The following is a 19,788-nucleotide window of genomic DNA, read 5'->3' as shown; positions in this document are numbered from 1 at the left end:
TGGGGGCGGGCGGAGAGGCAGAGGGAGAAGCAGACTCCCTGCAGAGCAGGGAGCGGGACATGGGGCTCCGTCCCAGGACTCTGGGATCATGACCTGAGCCAAAGGCAGACGCTTAACAGACTGAGCCACCCAGGCGCCCCCTGTTTTTGTTTTCTAAAGATTCATCTCTCTTCTCTCTCTCTCCCTCCCAGAAATCTTTTCCCCTAGTAACTTCTCAGGCCACTTTCCCCCATAGCTGGGTCTTCTTTTCTCTTTTAAGTGCTTCCCACATCAAACTCAGCAGAACATCTTTTACTCCTCACTTCTACATGAGAAGCCCCAAGTTATCCTTCCAAAATTAGGGATAAATTATTTATGTATTTAAGCTTCTGAAAGATATGAGGCCAGGAGGAAAATGGCACCCTACATGAAGAGAGACATAACAGAGCTAAAAATACCCAGTGACAGAAGAGCATCCCACATCCATGATAATTCATCCATGACAGAGTACATGGGGGTGGGATTAGCTGTCTGAATGATGCTTCTTATCTTCAGTTTTTCTGTTCTGTTTCCCCCGTCATCCCTGGATCAGGCCCTCTTAACACTTCCCTGGACAACTCTTAACATCTTTCTAGCTAGATGTCCATTCCCACACACCTTTGGGCCCCATCCCTAGCCTTATATTAGGCAAATATGAATCCAATGAGTTTTCCAGCCTCAATTAAACTTTAATAGTAATTCTTAAACTTTCTGTGGTCATGGACCCCTTTGAGGGTTTGATGAAAACTATAGACTCTTTTCTTGAACAATGAAACACAGGTTCATATAATTCAGCATAGAATTCCAGAGACTTCTTGGAACCTCCAGTAGCACCATGACAGACCTGCAGGGCATGGACTCCACAAGAAGGATCTCTGCAACAAACCTGATTAGATGAACTGATTTGTAACGGGCTTCGACTGCGTTTAAATACTTGGATTAAGAAAAATCCACAGAAAAGCAAATATGGTCACGTTGTGAAACACTGACTGACTACAGTTTAGCTTAAATTTGTAAATGTCTCTCAAGCTTGAAAAAAGCTAAGGTAGCTGAAACAGTCGAGTTACCCTTATTTGGATTAATTGATTTTTCCACTTCCTTTTTGAACATCACATGAAGTGATAGTGATATAGAATTTGACACTGAGTATTACTTAACCGTTGAAAGGAACATATATATATATACATATATATATGATATACAGAATTTATTTTATATATATTCCATTTAATTTACACAAGAAAAATGAGCATTGAAGAAATTAAATGGCTCACTTGAGGTGACACAGTGAGGAGGTGGCTGAGCAGGGGCTGGGACTCTAGAATGCTGGCTCCCAGGCCAGTGCTGATCATTCCTATCTGATTGGTCATGATGTTCTCCCTTCATAGTGTCTCAGGTTTACTCCTTCTTATCTGGTTAGATGTTCACCATTATCATTCATTCATTCATTCAATGATTTTTTCACGAGTGACTTGTGCAGGGCAAGGAGTATGCATCATTCCAGATACCAATTTAAGGAACTAAGTTATGTGTGATAATAAGGTGCCATGGAGCTATAAGAAAGGCTCAGGGAAGGCTTTGTCGAGGAGGAAACATGAGATCTTAGGTGCAGATGGTGAAAGATAATGGATAAACCTGGGGAAAAAAGGCAGAAATCCAGGCAATGGGGAAACCATTGTAAAGGCTCAGAGGTGAGAATCACAGGGGAATGGCCCATGTCCATTTGGACAGAAGTGGCCTTTAGGGAGTCCTGAGCAATGAGGCAGGAGCATAAGCAGGATCCCACGGGCCACTATGAACAACGTGCTCTCCATTCAAGGGCCAGTGGGGGCCACAGAGGGTTGGAACAGGGAGAAATGGGTGGTGCATTATGCTTTAAGATTTGTTTGGTGTGGCAGTGCAAAATATGGGTTAGGTTGGAGAAGGTTCTTTTCTGCAATCTTATCTTGTTTTATATTCTTCAACATCTTGCTTAAGCTTTCGTTCTTAAGGATGGAATCTGCAAGTTAATATTTAGTCCAGAGTTTAAAAAACTGGAATCTGTGACGCTTTCCAAAGTCCATTAAGCTTCAGGAGGTCAACGGATCTTCTAGAACTGTGTTGTACGTTCGTGTGTAGAATCCTCTTCTTTTTTTCCAAGCTGAGAAGTTTTACAGCTTCTATGAGCTTCTCAAAAGGATCCACAATCTAAAAGAGGACCACTGCTTGATGCTTAATGGAAGTAGAACAATTTTGAATTTGCCCAACATAGGATGGCACTGAGGCCTGAATGATACTCATTGGAACAAGTTGTATTGCTAGTTCTACTGAAAAAAAAATTTTTTTGTCAAAGGGTTCATAAAATATTAGCAATGGAAAGATCTAGAAATATTAATTCTTCCATTTAACAGAAGTTGAAACCAGGGACCCTACTGTATAGTATGTTCCTCAAAATCACCCAGAGAGTTCTAGAGCTGAGGAAAATCCTTACAGAAATAGACAAGCTTTACCTTCTCTTGTATTGATGTCATCAACAGAACTGGATTTTCTGTTAAGTATTACTGTACGATAATAGCAGTATCTAATAATTAGGATAATCTAACTACTGATAAGTTGTACTGTTGGGTATATTAAAAACACCATGTTGCTGGTTTCTATATCTGATTATAAAAACACAAGTTCCTAAAGTTTGTAAATATCTTCAAAATGATTTCCATAAATCATCAGTAAAATATTTTCTGTAATTGGTTTATTCCCTGTTAAAATGGCCATTAGACCATCAACCTTATCTGTCTCTACCCACAACTAGATGATTGTTGAATGACTTTTTCAACGTTTTTATTTAGAAATCAGCATGCCTCTCTAGCCTGTTTCCAGGTGAGGCAAGTACTCTATTCTGCCATTGATCAACCCATTTTTGACACATGTAAAGTTTTGGATTCTGAATTGTAAAATTGAAAACATAATTACTTCAAGGCTCTCATCGATAGGAAGTGCTAACTATTGCCAAGGCCAAGCAGAGACTGTTGTCTTGTCTAAGAAGAGATTTCACAAGGAACCAACCTAATTTTCCCAAGAGGCCCCCAGGGCACCAGGACTATTATCACAAAATCCACTAACCAGACCTCTCGGTGAGAGAGGGGTTCTAGTTCTCAGTTTTTGGATACTTTAGGGTTAAAGAGAAAAAGGTGTCCCCACCCCCTCTTGCTTCCTCTCTCCCCCACCACTGGCCTTCCTCCTAATAAACAACTTGCATTGGCAAGATAGCTAGCTGGAGGCGGGAGCTGCCACCTGGGACCAGTACAAAGCTAACTAGTACTCCGGAGGATTGAACTGAGACCTGCCTCATTAGCACTGGATTGTAGCTGACTTTGTTCAGCGCCCTCGCAAGAGGAAGGGAATCCAAAAATATTCTTGTGTTCAGACTGTGGCTGATAGTAAAGCCATTTCAGAAGAGCCAGGCAATGATAGGCCACAGGGAGAAAAAAAAATTGTTAGTTTAAGAGCTGGCAGCAGAATATGTTGAAGAAGAAATATCTCTGTGTTTAAAAATCCAGTGGTGGTCCATTCTAGGTGGGGAGGTCGCTCTCGGGCGTGGTTTGCAGGTCCTTGGGTGAGATAAAGGAACAGCTCAGCTGCTTTGCAGGAGCAGTGCCCCTGAAGTTGGGAGTCTCGGGGTGAAGGTGGAGGAGACAAAGCTTCAGAAGAGCTTAAGGGGGGGGTGGTGAGTGAGTAAGAGCATGATGAATTTAAGGTGTCAAATTAATCAGGCAGTTCATATTTTAGGCCTTGAGCCCGGGAGAAAGATCTGAGCTGGAGACCATGAGAACATTTACTGTATTGTTCATTGTTTCTCGAACTATAATTTAAGGGCCATCTGTGTACAGCTGCGCCCTCCCCTCCCCCAAGTCCTCTGGGAAGGGGGACCCAAATCATTTTAATCCTGCCCCCCAGATGCTTCTTACGTACACCGAAGTTGGATCTTCACAGCTGGATGCTAACTGATGTGATGGGGTAGGATAGTCAAGTTCAGAGAGGGTGACCAAAGGAAAGGGCTAAGGAGACATAGAGTAGTAGGAAAATGAAAGCACTTATCCACTGGATTGGCAGAGAGGCTGTCCTTGAGGCCCTAAGGAAGGACAGTTGAACAGATCCAATAAGGTAGATGTGTGAGCATGAAGTTTATGTGGTTAACTTGCAGGCAGGCCTCTCTGTGCGTGTGTGTGTGTGTGTGTGCATGTAAATGTATTAACCAGGCCATCCTACTGAGTCACCTGCTTTTTAGTCCTAAGGATCATTGACCTCCAGCAAGCTATTCTATGTCTGCCCCATTCTGTCTCCTCAAACGAACCTGCAATACTTTTACAAGCCATCACTGGAACCTCAGAAAATCCATGCCTGATCATCATTCTGTCTCTTCCTTCCCACCCTTCAAGGGCATGACGCAGTTTTGACCTTTGGCTTTGTCTTCTCACAGTCCTTTGGGACGTGATTTCCTCCTCTATCTTTGACCTCATGTCTTAAATGAGGCACCTGGCCCTCCACTCTGAGTGGTATCGTGGGGACCTCCACTTATCTGACCCTTGGTTACAGGGGAGGAGGATCAGCCCCTTTCTCCTGAGATCTCTTCATCTGGAAAGTAATGGGTTGGACTAGGTCCGTGGGTTGCAGATGGGTTTCCCTAGAGTTCAAGCATCCTGCTGGAGGGCTTGGTTTCACAAATGGAGCATCTTGCTGTCGCTTTATCTGGATGCTAGGGGTTCATCTAGGTGTTCACTGAAAAGCAACAAGGGGCTCTATTGCTAAAATCAAATGTGAGCCCACACGAAGTGTCTGGAGCTTAGCTTTTACTTCCAGGGTTCTGAGGTCAAGACCACACTGAGGATTTTAGGGATACATATTTTCTCACCTAACTCTGAGCCTTGTTCTTCAGGTGTCTCATTTTTTTTACACTATGCAAGAAATCAAATTCTAGGGTTCTAGAATGATGATGACACTAGTCTTTTTCAGACTTTAATCAGAGCACACTCATTAGCTATCCCACATCTTGTTACATAATACTTTTTAGAAAGAAATGCTAACTTTCAAAATGATGTAATCACAAAAAAAATTTTGGAAAAATAAAAGAGAGAAAATAAACCATATTATCGTTTGTAGTTCTACTACCATTTTTAGCAGTTTCGGATGCTTCTTTCAAGTATATGAGTGTGTATAGTTATGTGTTTACAGGATAAATGTGTGTGTATATATATATATATACATACACATATACACACAGTATATATGTATATACACAATTCCTCCACACACATAATTGAAAATGTATATATCATCTTGCAAACCTCCTTTTTCACCCAGTGCAATATAATCAGCTTTCCTTCACACTGTGACACATTCCATGCAAACATGAATTTTGTTAACTGCAAAGGTTCATATTTGGTAGGCTCTGCTTTATGGTACCATGGCTGTCCTCTTATACTTATTTTTGAGCAAATCAAAGACCATTTTTATAAAAGGGCCTGTTCCATACCTCTTCAGACTCAGGAAGCTTCTTTGTACATCCTGTACATCCCACACACAGTCTTTTTTTTTTTAATCATTTACTTCATTTTTATTTTTTTTAAAGATTTTATTTATTTTTCAACAGAGGGAGAGACAGCGAGAGAGGGAACACAAGCAGGGGGAGCGGGAGGAGGGAGAAGCAGGCTTCCCGCTGAGCAGGGAGCCCGATGTGAGGCTCAATCCCAGGACCCCGGGATCATGACCCGAGCTGAAGGCAGACACTTAACGACTGAGCCACCCAGGCGCCCCATCATTTACTGCATTTTTTTAAAAAAAAATTAAATTCAATTTAATTACATACACTGTATTATTAGCTTCAGAGGTAGAATTGAGTGATTGATCAGTTGCATACAACACATTTTTAATCCATTCATCCACCTTATTCATAAGCACAAGCTCAATCTTTTCTCCAAATTCACAAAAAAATGTTCTTTCTGTATTCATGAGGGTCTGGTCTATTGGACTCTGCGTCCATTCCCAGCCTCTTCCTCTATCACAGGAGTTAGAACACTAAAAATGACATTTCCCAGGCTCTGTGGCAGCTAGTGTGCTAGATACAAAAGTGGCTCTGACAGTGAGGTTGGGGGGAGGTGGGGGGTGAAGTCAGGAGGTGCTGCCTTTGGAATGAGATTCCTGATTACGGGCCAGGATGGTGAGAGCCCAGAGTGACAGAGGCCAACGTAACCATGAGAATCAAGGTGAGTGTGGTCACTGCAATAATCAGAGCTGTGATCAAAATGGTTTTATCTTCAGAGGTCTTTTGTGGTGGATAACTTATCATGTATCTCTAGCACTGAGATAGATGGGAATCCCACTAAGGTCTAATTTGATTTGTATGCCTGATGAAAGAAACCTTTGGTCTGGTGACTGTTTCCCAGAAGACATGCTGAATTCCCCACCTAATTTCCCTATCAGAGTCAGTTCACAGACGCTAGACCCCTATATGAAAAGGCTGGATTCCTTTAAAAAAAAAAAAAAAGACCTGCAACATTCCCACATGTATTACAAAATCCCTTGAGCGTTCCTTAGAGAGTTCTGTGGCTGCATACTAGGGTGCAGGTGCACTGGGAAAGACGGATACCAGATTTGGGGGGCAATTCTGTTCTAGACACCCATGCATACGAGCTTATTATTTTTCTTGCAGTAAAATGAGTTGCTTGGTCAGAAGCCATGTTGTGTGGGCACCACAGGCATCTTAGTAGCCAGAGTTTCTTGGAGATCCTGGGGACAAGTCCACTGGTCAGACTGGGAGTTATGGGATTTTAATGATAAAAAGAGTTTTTATTAGAGTTTGTCTCACCTTGGGCCCAGGGGGTCCTGTGTACCTACCCTGTGTTTATTTCCCCAGTTCATGAATGCATAATTTGGCACTCGAAGGAATTCCACATTTGTTCTCTGACTCAGGGAATGAGGGAAGAGGGGCTACGGGGGGAGCCCACTTCCTATTGTGAACGACTACATCCTAGGAGAAGTTGCAGAATTATTGTTCACATCAAGGTCCTGGAGAATATGTGGGAATTGGTTTAACTCCATCTTTTTGGCCTGTGCCGAAGTGCTAGAGGTCTGGGAGAATGGCTGGATTTTAGGGAACTTACCGAGAAAGTGGTTCTAATTGCAGAGGCTTACAGATGTGATCTCTTTTTATGGAGCAAATCAACACAGTCCCTGGAGTCTGATATACAGATGTCAATTGGGCAGACACTTTTTTTTCCCCTAACCAATAAGCAGATACCGCTCAATACAGTTTGCTCATATCCAGCAGCGATGCATCCTCACTGGCATCCAGCTGGCTGCCTTAAACTAAGTTGTTGTTGTTGTTTTTAAGATTTTATTTATTTATTTGACAGAGAGAGACACACCGAGAGAGGGAACAGAAGCAGGGGGAGTGGGAGAGGGAGAAGCAGGCTTCCCTCGGAGCAGAGAGCCCGACGCGAGGCTTGATCCTAGGACCCTGGGATCCTGACATGAGCTGAAGGCAGATGCTTAACGACTGAGCAACCCAGGTGCCCCTGCCTTAATCTAGTTTGTAGGGACCTTGATCACTTTATTGTCCCATAAGACATCACTCTGTTCCCCTGTATTGATTAGATCATGCTGATTAGGCAAAAAGTATCAAGTACCCTGGATATCTTGATAAAATATGTATGTGCCAGAGGATGGGTGATAAATTCATGAACACTTAGAAATCTCAGTGAGTCTCAGTGAAGATTCTCAGGGTTTAGTGATGTGAGACATTCAAGATATTCCCAAGAGTGAAGCAAAACTTGCATCATCTTGCATTCTCTGCCATTAAGAAAGAGGCAAATGCTCCAATCTATTGCCAAGTAACCCTCAAAACTGCAGGTCGTGAGTGTAGCTGAAAGCCAGACAGGTTTTATAACAGGTTCAAGTCGAGATTCAAGCAGGTCTTCTACTGGGGCCTCATGACCCAAGTGATCCAAAGTTGGTAGGTTGTCCCACACAGTATTGTTTCTGAATAAGGAAGTCATTTTACTGCAAAAAAGGGAGAGTCAATGAGCTTATGCATGTGGAATTTACTGGTGTTACCATGAATCCTATCACCCAGGAAAAGCTGACCAGAAAAATGGTAGAATAGCCTTTGGAAGATCCAACTATGGTGGAAGCTGAGAGACCCCAGCTTTTCCCATTTGCAGGACCATCTTAGAAGATGTTCCATATACTTTGAACAAGCAAGCAATAAATATATGGTGCTATTCCTCCCATAGCCAGATTTCATGAGTACAAAACCAAGGGGAGTCCTCGCTTACTGTTTCACCTAATGAATGACATTCACACACAATTTTGCTTCCCATACTTGTCCAATGCCATTGGTGGCCTCTCATATTTCTTGGCCTACCGTGAAGCTTTCCTGCAACTAGCCAGAAGTGCTGGGGGAGTTAATACCCCAGGAATTCTGGATAAATCACTTGGTCTCCTCACACCCCAGCGGGAGAATTCTGAGGCATGTGCCGTTGTCCCTCAACTAGTGTCCAGTGGGATTTGAGTTTTGTGTCAAACCTAAAAAGTCTTCCCTCATTTTGAAGTTATATTTAAAACCGACTCATGTTTTGTTCTCATGCTATAATGTCTCATTTCATTTTTTTTAAAGATTTTATTTATGTATTTGAGAGAGAATGAGAGAGAGAGACCACATGAGAGGGGGGAAGGTCAGAGGGAGAAGCAGACTCCCTGCTGAGCAGGGAGCCCGATGTGGGACTCGATCCCGGGACTCCAGGGACTCAGGTCATGACCTGAGCCGAAGGCAGTCACTTAACCAACTGAGCCACCCAAGCGCCCCTCTTTTCACTTTTGACACTTTGACAAATGTAAAAATTCTTTTAGTACAAGGTGTCGTAGAAATACAATAAAATTTTCCAATGACTATCCAGTTATTGCAGAATCATTTATTAAGTAACCCATCATTTCCTCACTGATTTGAATTGCCACCTTATTGTATTCTAAATCCCTCTATTGGGTTCTGGCTTACTTCTGTACTTTCTAGCCTATTGATCTGTCTGTGAATTCATGTGGCTGTGCCACTTTTTAATATTATTGTAACTTTATAATGTGTTGCGCTATCTGGAAAGACAATTGACTTTCCAATACTCTGATTTTTTGGAATATTCTTGGCTATTCTCATTTATTAGTTTTCCCATGTTTTTTAGAGTCATTTTGACTGCTTCCCACTCAAAAATCCCGGTAGGTATTTATTTTTTGGGGGGTGTCAATGAACTCAGTGAGATTCTTTTTCTTTTCTTCTTTCTTTTCTTTTTGCTTTTCCTCCCCTCTCCTCTCCTTTCTTCTCCTCTTCTCTTTTTTCTTTTCTTCTCTTTTCCTCAGCCAAGTTATTTATCCACAGTTCTCAGGTCATTAACTCTCAGCACTTCACTTTCTTTTCTTTGGTCTTTTATTTGGGTATAACTTACATATGCTTGGTTCATCCCTTTTGGAAAGGAGTCATCACCCAGTGGGATAAGGAAACTAAGTTCTTTGTTCATAACTTTGCCATTCTCTATTTGAAAGTCTTCCCTGTCTTTCTCTCTTTTTTTCTTTACCATAATCTTTCCTATATTTTTTGTAAATAACCAAGGTTCAAGAAACTCTAAAACGTGTGGAGACAGATCATATATTAGAGCAGAAGGAGTGGCCCTAGCAATTACAGGTGGTTAGCCTTTCTCTCTTCTCTTTAATATTCAAACCCATTAAATGGGGGCTAGTAGTAATAACTTACTGTGAAGTTAAATAAGATGGAATCAATTAAATTAGTACAGAATCTGGGGCGAGATGGCATTTCTGGCCTCAGTTCATTATTCCTTCAAAAATGCAAATTCTTGACTCTGTAACATTTTTAGCTCCCTCCCACTCTGCCTCTGGGCTCAGCCACACGATGGACTTTGACCAATGGGATATTAGCAAACACGTTGTGAGAAGAGGCTTGTGAAGCCCCTGGATGTTAGGACCTGCTCTGGTTCTTGCCTCCTGACACTCTCACGGAAACATGTCCAGACTAGCCTGCTGGAGGATGAGAGAAACATGACCCAGTCAACTCCACAACCCTGGCCGACAGCTGACAACCACCCAATCCCCACACAAGTCAATGGGCCACACAAGTGGATAAGAAGAGTGACCCGACCGAGTCTGATTGAAGTCACTGATCCATAGACTGTTGAACCACATATTTACCACATTAAGCCACTAAGTTTGGGGTAGTTTGTTTCTCAGCATTATTGTGTCAGTGAATAAATCAGACCAAACTTGACACGTAGGAGGTGCTTAAAAATTGTTTACGTGGTAGCCATGTGGTGATGCAAATATCTTCTCATTGAAATCACATAGTCCCTCACCCCCCCACTCTTCCTGTCCTTTGCTGAACGTCCAACCTAACTACATTGTTATATTTAATATGCTTACTTAGTGATTTAACGTATTTCAAATTGCTTGTAAACTGTATCTTCTCTTTTTTAATGGCAAAAAAAAAAAAGATTTTCATCACAATCTTCTGATTGTTAGCGTTTTATTTGGGTCTCTGAGGGGATATAAGAGAAATAGGAGACAGAGCCCTCCCATCAATTACACAAAGCTACAGGATAAGAACTCCCAATTTCAATGAAATGTGGTATATATAGAAGAATTGAAAGGAAACAGGGAAATTCAATGAGTTGGAGCTGAGTATATTTAGTCTGTGATTTTTATTTTTTTTATTTATTTATTTTATTTTTTTTTAAAGATTTTATTTATTTATTTGAGAGCAAGAGAACGAGAGTTAGAGAGCACGAGAGGGAAGAGGGTCAGAGGGAGAAGCAGACTCCCCGCCGAGCAGGGAGCCCGATGCGGGCCTTGATCCCGGGACTCCAGGATCATGACCTGAGCCGAAGGCAGTCGCTTAACCAACTGAGCCACCCAGGCGCCCCATAGTCTGTGATTTTTAAACAGGGTATGAAGACCTACCTTAGGAAAAAAAAATAGAATGACAAAATAAATAACCAATCTATTTGTTTTACTTCTAACGTGACCTCATAGGTTCTGTTCGGGTTGTGAAATGGGAATGTGATAAATAAGGGTCGTCTCTTGACATTCTCCTTCACCTCTTTAGCAAATAGGTTCATGGGCACTTTCCTTGTGATGCAGGGAGTGGTGTGTTCTAGCAATGAGCTTAGTGGTATTTATAATACTGTGCCTTGGGAGGATGGGATGGGTAGAAAGAGTACGGTAACATCTGCTTCAACTCTGTTACATCTACATCCATTTAGGACTCCCTAGAAACTCTCGTCTTGTTTTTTCACCTCAAAGAAAAGGCCACACAAATGTTAAATGTTCCCTGGCTTCCTGGGATGAATGGAGCTGACTCTGAATGTAGGCCTTCGTTGAGAGGGAAGATTGGCCCCTGGTTCTCTCCTCCCACAGCTGCTGATTAAGAGCTGGTGGGGGGTGGGAGGGATGGGGTGGCTGGGTGACAGACATTGGGGAGGGTATGTGCTACGGTGAGCGCTGTGAATTGTGCAAGACTGTAGAATCACAGATCTGTACTTCTGAAACAAATAACGCAACATATTTTGAGAAAAAAAGAAAAAGAAGAAGATAGCAGGAGAGGAAGAATGAAGGGGAGTAAGTCAGAGGGGGAGACGAACCAGGAGAGACGATGGACTCTGAAAAACAAACTGAGGGTTCTAGAGGGGAGGGGGGTGGGGGGATTTAGCCTGGTGATGGGTATTAAAGAGGGCACATTCTGCGTGGAGCACTCGGTGTTATGCACAAACAATGAATCATGGAACAGTACACCAAAACAAATGATGTAATATATGGTGATTAACATAACAATAAAAAAATTAAAAAAAAAAAGAGCTGGTGCTGGTTTCTGGTCTGACCTTTAACCCTACAGTAGGAATTACAACTCCCTCATGCATGTATCCTCGGGGCTCTCCACCAACTACTGTTTCTGATCAGAGCATGTTGATGAGCAAAGCAGAATCATCCTGCCAGGAGTGATGCCAACTGACCCAAAGGCCATTGGAAGAAAGGGGAGATCAAAAATTTCTCTTTTCCTCAGGGTCCCACTTTGCCCCTTGTTTTCTGATGCATGCATTTTGTTTCTCCTCATTCATCGGCGTTAGAGTCCACACAGTTCAACTGTGTGTTCTGGAGAGAACAAAGAAGGTCTGTGCTTCTGGCCTGATGTAAGGGGAAAACAGGCAGCTCCTTAGCTAGAGCAATTTAAGGACTGGCTGAAGGGTCTGCATCCCCCAAAGAGAGCGTGCATTTCATAGACTCAAGAAGTATTTGTTCTGCAAGGAGCCTTAAGGTCATTTCTACTGGATATTTCCAGATGACTTTTGCTCAGAAATCAGACAAAATCCTAGGTGACCATATAAATAAATAACAATGAAAGAAACAGAAACAGAAAGCAGGGTGGATAGGTGGCTGTGGAGACAAGACCCTGTGTCTGCGGGGAGCAGAGTTAGAAACCAACTCATCTTGGTCAACTTTCATTTTTTTTAGAAATTCAGAGGAGTGAAATGACTGGTCTACAAACACATAGCTGGGTCATGACGGAACAGAAGCCAGAACTCCTATCCTGACTGCTGGGGCAATGTGCTTTCCAGCATTTTAGATAATCAGTGAGAAGTATGGGTAAAAGTGCATTATCAATGGGGGCATTCGAAGAGATCTATGAATTCTAGAACATAACAGCACTATAATGGAGTCGGTGTACTTTGGTACACTACTTTATAAGAAATTCTAGAATTTTCCTGTTTTCTTAAAGTATGTTAATAATGAAAACAATTTTTAAAAATCCAACTTGGGAATTAACTTTAAAAATACTCCTTTGTCCCTATCTCCCATTCCTCCCTAGAGGTCACTACTAACAGTTAGAATCATCCAGACATTCTTTTATGAACACACACCCTCGCTTACATCCACATATATGATTATATCCACATCTATGTGTTTGTTGTTATTTACAAAAATATAAATAGTGGACATGTGGTGTGGAACTCTAAAAAATAAAAGAAAGGGTCATCCTTCCATGTGAGCACACTCTCGCTCATTTTTCAGCTCTTTGCATGCAGGGCATGGATGTTATCCGTAACTCTGTTGCTTAACGTTGAGATTATTTTCAAGACTTCATTATTACAAGGCTACAATTAAGATTTTTGAACATGCATGTTTGTCCACTCTTGCAAATATTTATGCCAGATAGATCCTTGGAGGATTTGCCGAGTCAAAAAGACACTTAGATTTTTGATAAATGTTGCCAAATTGCTCTACAGAGCGGTGGGGCTGGTTGACTCTTCCACTTTATACTGACAACTGATGTGCTGTTTGTCAACAATAACACTAGATGTTAATCTTATTAACCTTGCCAATCTGATACACAGCAAGCTCACATAGCTTTGATTAGTTAAGTCAAGTTTCTTCTCAGGCGCTTAGAATCATTTGTGTTTTTCTCTGAATGCTCTTTTTTTTTTTTCACTTATAAATCAGGCTGTTTGTTCTTTGTTGATTGAGTGCTAGGATCTTCTCATAAAGTCTTACCACTAACCCTTTGATTATGTATGTTCCAAAGTATTTTTTTCTAGGTCTGCTGTTGGTCACTTAATTTTGTTTGTGGAATCTCTGGTCATACAGAGACTTTAAATTATGAGGTCAAATGCGCCAATCTCTTCCTTTGTAGGGAAGCTTACATTTCTAATATTCTTTCATAAATCTGGAGTCCTCTCTTCACTGCTAGACAAACTGCAGCAGTGATACACCTTTCATTGAAAATAAATCATTCTAAATTTAAAATGCAAATTTAAACTCGTTGCTGATGCCTTGACTAACAAAATCAATCTTTAGAGAGGAAAATAGAATTCTCCTATGAAACTGCATACAGATCAGAGTAGTCTCCAGAAGGCCCAAGTGAATGGTGAATATTTCAAAATTGGACATTGTGATGTGACTGGAAATCTTATGTTAAAAAGCCCAAGCAAATGGTTTTCAGATTCAAACTTCTTACCAGTATGTTCATGTCTTTCAAAGAGGACTGTCTTTGTCAGCGGTTCCTCAAAGTTTTGCTCCTAGGAATCAAAATTTAATAGTTGATTGTTGGCATATAAATGATTGTTAAGCCTTTATTAGCAACTAACATCTTTGGATGAGCCTGCCGATTATTTGAGGAAGTAGAACACAGGAAGATTGAGCTTTGTTGAGTGAAAATCAAGTTGGGACAGGTCAGGAACTTTGCTGCTATGGAAAAATTGAGGTCTTCATAGGAAATTATGCCAGGTGGCCCAGGAAAGCCAGTAGTGAGTATAAAGGTACAGGGTGCAGAAGATGATATAGGAAGGTAGATGGTAGGAGGTCAGGGGGAAAGGAAGAAATAGAGAAGAAAGGACTGAGAAAAATTCTTGAGAATTTCTTTTACAATAATACTCACTAAGGTGATCAAAATTAAGAATAAAATTTAGGTTTGGGCATTCCTATGCTCCAGTATAACTGTTTGGTCTAAAAATGGAATTAGAAGGAAGATTTGCTGTTTGCTGTTGGAGCCCAGTGCCCTTTTTAAAAACCTAATTTAGAAGTTGGAGAAGCCAGCCAGGGCTTTCTGTCCCAGTGGAGCTTATCAGTTATGACAGGGATCAGCGGGGACTCTCTTTCTCTCTCCATCTCATTGCCTCAAGACAGATGAAATGAAGACTGTATCAGGACTAAAAATACCGTCTAAAATCGGGGCTAATAAACAGGCAAACAAGCAGCACCCATCATCTTTGTTTTGCAATGCTTTCTAGAAGGATGAAAAGGACAAACACATATATATGACTTATATTTTACATGTATACATCATTGGCAAGCCTAGGCATGGAAGATCCTTATGTAAAAAGGATCCAGAGAGCTAAAAAGGAATCCAAAAGGAAACTAGAGCTTAGTGCTGAGCTGAAATTGATGTGGCAACTCCGGTGAGGTTATTACATTTCAGAGCCCTGACACTGGAACCAGACCCCCAGCTTAGAATTCCAACACCACCACTTCTGAGTCATGCCGGTGAACCAGTGGTTGAACCTCAGAGGCCCTCCGCTTCCTCGTCCATAAGAGCAGTAACATCCGCCCACAGTGATGCTCTGCGGGCTCAGAGAGGGCATGCAGGTCACATACAGCACTTTGCTGCCCTGCGTGCCATCATTATTCCCTAGTCTCTACTTCACTTTGAAAAGCTCACGCTGTGCAAAGTTAGGTTTACATTTGTATGCCCCCTTCCTGGATTTCTGCAGAGAGCTGATCTAATTACAGAATGCGTGCTTTAGAGCCAAAGGTGTCTTCGCCATCGTCAAAGAATCCGTGCTCCCCTGCAGAGCTCCCAGTGAAGAACCCATCCTGGTATCTTAATCCGGGGCTCTGAAATAAACACACTTAGGTCATTGGTTGAACAGGACCCAGGAGGAGGAGAGGATTCAGTGATTCTGTCTGCCTGGCAGGGCCACCTAACTGCTTTCAAACCTTCACAGCTCTGGACGGGAGTGCTCAGATGGCTTTCCATTCGTTCGCTCCCTGCATAGGGAGCTACTGTGGTGTAACTGTGCATTACAGCCGAGTACAGAAAAATTCTCTGACTTACAGTCACTCGGGTCTGTCATGATGGCTCCCATATCCCAGAGGAGATAAACAAAGGGACAGCAGTGACAACCAAAAACTCAGTATCTTTTATCTAATGGTATGCTTCGTGCATGCAACCTTCAGAGAAAGTGTAAAAACATTTAAAGTGCAGAGAAACTACAGGATGATTTCTTGTACTACGAAAATACTCATCATAGAATTCCTTTAAATAACAAGTCATTCTAGCACAGCAAAATAATATTGACCTGCCGAAATTTATTATTCATAACTTTCCTGGGTATTTCTGGGTTTGTGTGAAAATTCATTTGTATTATTATGGAATAACGCAAATCTCAGATCTTTTACCTAGAATAAAACACAGCAAGGTGCATAGACATTTTTGTATATATATTTATGATGTTTTATACCCTCCTTTTCAAGCCTGTGGACCAAATTCCAAATGAAAAACGTGAAATACAAGTAAGACTTCTGGCGGCTTCTGGCTACGTCTTTGACCCAGCCCATTTGTGTTCTCTGCGTGACTGACAGATTGGTTGCCAAGGATCTCCAGCCCCTTGCAGACATATCAAAAGAGGTGGCTGTGATCACTTAATTAGAGTAGAAGCGAGGGGGGGGGAAGCCCCTGCTGGTTATCTAGGATTCATGTGATCAGCAGTTATCAAAGTCCCCAGGCTTTCCCTTCTGATGAAAATGTCAACCTCAGGAAGAAATGTCTGCCACAGCTTCTCGAAACACCAAGGACAGGGGAATCTGGAGAAAGGTCTTTAAAAACATTTAAATCAAGATCACTGACGAGCATCAGCGAGGATCTTGCAAAGGGCTCTATATAAGCTTTCATAACCTTTGCTCCCCTTCACCTCTCTCAGAGTGAAGGTCACGCCAATCAAACACTCGCCAGCCCCATTGCCCCTCCTGTCACATGCTCCCCAGTAAAGTTATGAACAGGATCCAGAAAATAATTGCACAGATTTAGAAGCATGGCCACCTTGTCTTTTCCCGCTACTGGTGTCACTAGCCTCCATGAGCAGACCGAAGCACAATCATTTCCATGCATTCTCAACCATTCTCCACCCCTTGCACGTGCAGTCGGGTAACCCGCATGCTGCGGATGTCTGACTTGCCGTATGATGGAGGATGTGGCACGGAGCTGCGGCATCCTTTTCTCCTGGGCAGGAATGTGTTCTGGGTTTACCACCTCCACCCCCCAGCTGAGTAGAACAGGCAGTAAGGGAAATATGGCTACTGGGCAAATGATTTGATGAGAAGAATTTGTCTCGTGTCTCTTTGGAGCTAAGTAAGAAAAGAGGTATCCAAGATTTGAAACACTCGGGCATTCATTAAGTTCTATCTAATCATATATGTTGCATATTTGCCTGAGAAGAATCCATCTTGGCTAGAGCGCGTCTTGCAGTTTGCAGTAAATGCATCGCCATACAGATCCATTCCTTCTGCATGGGGAAACAGACAACCCATGTGTCTGATGGCCATTTCATTTCATTGTTCATTGCATTCATTAAAAATATTTTATACTCCTGGCTCAGGTTTATTAGAGCAATGATACAGAGCAAAAGTAGCAAGGGAAAGGTTTGCATCAGTGGAGTCCAGAGAGCTCAGGCATGGGCTTCCCTGTCATTTCCCTTCTGGAGCTAGACTGGTAAACATAGAAATATAGGGACATATGTGGTATGTCTCTGCCCAGGGAAGCCCTGATGGGTCTGGGGCACTGGTTACATATGCCTCTCCTGCTATGCATCCAGCCATGGCAACAGAAACTCAGGACCCTGAAAATAAAACCAGGTACACATCCTCAGTCTTGATGTTTGTGTAAAGCAACCTGACAAACTAGTATGGCGCGGTTCATCACTGTAGGTGTAGGTACCAAAATCATCAATCACTAACATAAAGGGTACTCTGAGGGCCACGGTCCCAAAAATTGGTCAGCGGTCAAGCATGATTCCAGATTCTTTTGGAGATTCAAGTGTTCTGAGCACTGGGATTCAGAATTCTGTCCAGGTGACTCTACCATGCAGTTAAAGCTGAGAGCCACTGCTATAGGTTCCTAGGAGACCTCAGTAGTGTTTGAGTGGTGGAGAAAAGTGGTAGAGCCAGTGCCCTAGGGAGTTGATGTCCTGGAGTGGGGGTGGCCTGGAGAGAGGAAGCCAGTTAGGAGTCTCTCTCATTGGTACAGCCATGAGGAAGTGATGGAGGGTCTGCACTGAAGTTTGTGTTCAACTGAAGCCGAAACTGTGGTGAAGAACACAATTCTCTGAGTTTGTAGCCACTATATGTCGCTGGAGTGAGGCCGCACTCTGCTTCCAGAACAGTGACCTGCCTCCCATACCTGCGCAGCATGGGAAACCAGGAAGCCAGGAAACAATGAGCCTCACAAACGATCCTTTCTCTGCACAGCCATGCTGATAGTATTTCTAAAAACTACCAGTGTTAACTCCAGAAAGAACAAGGTGACACCATGTCCTGAACTTTTCCAGGACCGACCCGGCCTCATCATTATTTTCCTCCCTCCAAATTCACTCGAAAGCTGAGTGCACAAGAGGAAAATTCCCAGCTGACAGTTACATCCAGATCCGTGTCCCCCACGACCCCTCTCACTCTTTGTGCTGTTCATCAACTCAGATGGTGCCACACAATGCTCCAAGCACCAAAATTCATCCACCAGCACTCAAATGACAGCTCCAGAAGGGGGCTATCAGTCCCCAGTGGGATTGAAATGGATCAGTCACCAAAGCAGAGAATTCATCCTTAAGATTCTGTCTCTCTGGAGCCACTTCCAGTACCAGACTCAGTGTGCACGCACGTGTGAAAACAGTTCAATGGCTTCCTCTTGCACAGATCATCACACCCAAAGTTTTTGTCTCAGCTTACAAGATCCTTCAAAGTCTGGCCCTACGGCCCCTGCGTGCTCTCTGGCCTCCTCCTGGCATACAGCCCCTGCACTACACCTCCCCTGAAATCCAACGCTCCAGTTGAAGACCCAATATTCTCCCTTGGGTTCATTTGCGCCTGCCTAATTTCTACTCATCATGTCTGTGTTTAGCTCTCGTTTCTTTCAGGAAGCCTTCTCTGATTCCCGAAAATTGGATCAGGTCAGCCTCCTGATGCTTCAGTTGGGCCCCATGGCTTTGTAACAGTTGGGTCACTACCTCTGTGTCTGATATGAGCTCATGTCTCCTATGAGGACAGGACCATGGCCGTCTTTTCCAAATCGTATCCTGTATCCTTGGTACCTTGCCTACTCCTGGCTAATGGTAGGCGATGATAAATATTTATGGAATAAATGAATGCAATATGCCCTTCCTAGTTATGTTAAAGCATCCCTAAATACTCTGCAGGGATCACCGACCAAATTTAGGAAAAACATACCTAAGTGGCACCATATAAATTCAGCTCGAAACTTTATCCTTTTTTCCAGTGAATATGGTGTGCAGAAATGGTGAATGGGTGCTCATGGGTACAATTACTCTTCTTCAAAATAAACGGATTAGCGAAGTATTGAGGAGACCTTCCTCTCTTACATAAATGAGGCCTGCAGTGTCAACGTGAGAGATGCAGGCAGCACCGTGTAGCTCGTCATTGGAAATTCAAGAGCAAAAGAACATTAAGCAAAATTTCATCATTATTTTTGCTATAGCAACAGCCCAGAAATCTTGAGGGGAAAGAAGTAATAGATAATAACACGAAAAAGCAATAGGCTAGATTTTTAAAAGAAATGCAAAAAATAATAGAGATGAAAAATGGCCGTACTATACTAAATCCTTGGAGAACGGCTTTTATCATTCATTACTATGGCTGTGGGGATCGTGCACATACTTTTTAAACTTGCCTAAATACTTAGTTGTCCAAGGAGAAAGTATCTTTCATTTTTTCTTCCATGCTATACCAAAAAGAGCTCGTGTCAATGAAAACCTGATTAAAATGAAACATCAAACGAGTTATACCTGCCTTGAACACTGTGGTCATTTGTCATTTATTAAAATGTCAACATTAATGATTTCAAAATTTTCAAGCCCCTGTTCAGGAATAAGTCATTCTATTCATGCAGAGGAAATGCATTTTGATATGGAAAATAGAAGGATACCTTTTTTATTTATAGGAAAATGCAAAGATTTCTAATGAAAT

This window comes from Zalophus californianus, chromosome 7 (genome assembly GCF_009762305.2).
Source record: "Zalophus californianus isolate mZalCal1 chromosome 7, mZalCal1.pri.v2, whole genome shotgun sequence".
Classification (NCBI taxonomy): domain Eukaryota; kingdom Metazoa; phylum Chordata; class Mammalia; order Carnivora; family Otariidae; genus Zalophus; species Zalophus californianus.
This window is presented reverse-complemented; position numbering follows the sequence as displayed.